General features: G+C 36.5%; 1 long non-coding RNA gene across 1 annotated transcript; it reads right to left on the bottom strand.

Annotated features, from left to right (window-relative positions):
• Window positions 1–247: 247 nt before the first annotated feature.
• On the bottom strand, window positions 248–723 carry LOC145583895 (uncharacterized). The gene is made up of 2 exons (XR_014100322.1): window positions 639–723; window positions 248–535 (listed from the first exon to the last, which is right to left on the bottom strand). It is a non-coding gene; the product is annotated as an uncharacterized LOC145583895 (long non-coding RNA).
• Between the last annotated feature and the right edge of the window lie 1,874 nt (window positions 724–2,597).

Genomic DNA, 2,597 nt, shown 5'->3' with positions numbered 1-2,597 from the left:
GCGTCACTTGTTTATATAAGAGTGACGCAAATGACTGACTAGACAATACAAAATTGCTTTATTTGCGTCACTTGTTTGTTTAATGAGTGACGCAAATGAGGTGAATTTTTTTTTGTTTTTTAATTATAATAATTGCCTTGTATATGTTTGTAGTACCTGTTTTCCTTGCTAGTGGTATAAAGTTATATGCTAACGCTAATATAATTGAAAGGGAGTCATTGCAACTATATTGCCAAAACTTACGGGAGGTCCTAAGACAAAACATTTGATACCATAAAGATGTTTGTACTACAATTTCCCAATATGATTTTAACAAAAGAAACATAGTATTCAGTAATCATGAAAATGCTTCAAGTATCAAAATTCAAGGGTCTGCAAACAATACTAATTTCCAAGCCCTGTGATAGATCCTAGCTACATCACAATATCTATCCAAAAAACACCTTAAATTCCGGCAAAAGGCTTCTTTCCACCAGCAGCAGCTCCAGCTGGAATCACCTTCAACACATTGAACCTCACTGTCTTTGAGATAGGCCTGGATAATTATCAGGGAAATATGATCAAGTTAAACACTGAGATCTGTTAGAAATATACACAAATAACTCAATATCAACCAAAGTGCTCCAAGAGCAACTGACCTGCATTGACCAATGATAACGTGGTCTCCTTCCTTGACACGGCAACAGGGTGACACATGTGCAGGGATGTTTGAATGCCTCTTCTTGTACCTGCAAGCAACATAACAACAAAAAAAATAATAAGAATACCGAACAATCACATATAACACAACAGCACTTGGGAAAACAAAATAGCTAATACTTGCCTTTGGTACTTCTTGATGTAATGAAGGTAGTTACGGCGAACAATAATACTTGCCCTAGTCTCAACTCTCAAGTACTTATTAGATTTACCCATAAATTTGCAAGAAAGTGGTTGTTTCCTTTGAATCATACTTTAAAAGAGCTTGATATTCGATCAACAATAAAAAAGATCAAGAGCTTGACCTGCTATCAATTAGTTAAAGAGCTTGCTGTGCTATCAACAATGAAAAAGTGAAAAACTAGTACAAATCCGGAACTGAGTTGAATCTAAGTTGATTCTCCATAAATTATACCCTCTCTAAAGTGCATCCATTGGCATCCTTCTTTTCTCCTCAAACTAGAACATTATCCCATGTATAAATCAAACTATAAATTCTTCCCAAAGGTCAAGATACTTAGTTCAGGTAACATAGCATTAACAAAGTACAATCACACTTATTTATCAAAAAAAAAGGTACAATCACACTGAAGAGACCATTTAAGAATCAACGTGATCACGTCACATAGTAGCAAGATATTGATGCCCAGCTCCACCTAAAAGCATTGGGTGATAAATAGCTTTACATTGAATCAACAGCAGCAAATATGTGTCACATCAGGGATCATGTCTTTGATTGAATTTAGAACGATTAAGAAAATATATAAGATCAAGAAGGAAGTAACAAATCTCATATTTCTATAAATAGCCTAAACCAAAACCCAAAAAGTAGTCCTCTGTCAAGACAAATGTCAAACAACCACAAAATCTGATTACTGATTACAAGAGATCACTATAACACAAGCATATCAAAATGGCTAGTTTGCCCATACTTGACACAACAATGCTCAAGTATCAATCAGTCAACCATGTCATAAAGAACCAAGACTAACAATTCTAATACACAGCTTTAATGGCTAAAGCTAAAATAAAGGCCCCTGTGTTGAAATGGATTCTAGTACAGCCTCTGCCAAGTTTTTGTTCTCTATCACAGCACTTCCAACAATTGGAATGCTATCATGCTTGGAAAATCCTATCTGTTTAACATATGACATTCAAGATACACACCAAATTGAGTTCTAACTTCTTAGACTAAAACATCCACATTGCATGAACTTAAATTAATTTTATCGAACATAATATATGTTACTAACCGTTGGTGATCTCAGAGGTGATTGTGTAAACAAAATAGAATGCCCTTGTGAAAACTTCTTGTCCTTAAAGATGTCAAGGAATTTTTCAACCGCCTTTGCTTCTTCATCGGTGTAGATTCCGATGGCCTTCCAGAATGCAATGCAATTTTCTGTCAGTTTATCTGAATACCGTTGTCTTGTTAATGGGACGATCATGGTAACCTGTGTAAATTTTTCAAATGGACCTACAAATTATTTGCAAGCATCAAGTTAACAACTACATTTGACAGTAAGACGCTATTAAACTGTTGCAGCAACTGCAATGGGGCTCCTAACAAAGTGATTTCCATCTGACCATATCAACTCTCCGAAAACGTACCCTGCTGGCAAGCCACCAGCTTGAGCTTTTAAGGTCACCTTATAACTCTTCTCTTCTCCAGCTTTCGTGAACTGCAAAGACTTCGGTTCCACAGTGACCTCAACTCCATTTGGTTGGGTCACACGAGCTTCATAAGTCGAGGCCTCTGCCACATTCTTAACTGTTCGAGTGACAGTGACTGAGCCAGATAGTTAAGCACTGTGATTGAAGGGTAGTTGAAGTTCAATAGGCCACTACTTGTAGTGTTTGATGCTTGACATTTGTAGGAAGGATCAAAGGACTGGAGC

This window comes from Chenopodium album, chromosome 1 (genome assembly GCF_948465745.1).
Source record: "Chenopodium album chromosome 1, dcCheAlbu1.1, whole genome shotgun sequence".
Classification (NCBI taxonomy): Eukaryota; Viridiplantae; Streptophyta; class Magnoliopsida; order Caryophyllales; family Amaranthaceae; genus Chenopodium; species Chenopodium album.
This window is presented reverse-complemented; position numbering and strand designations above follow the sequence as displayed.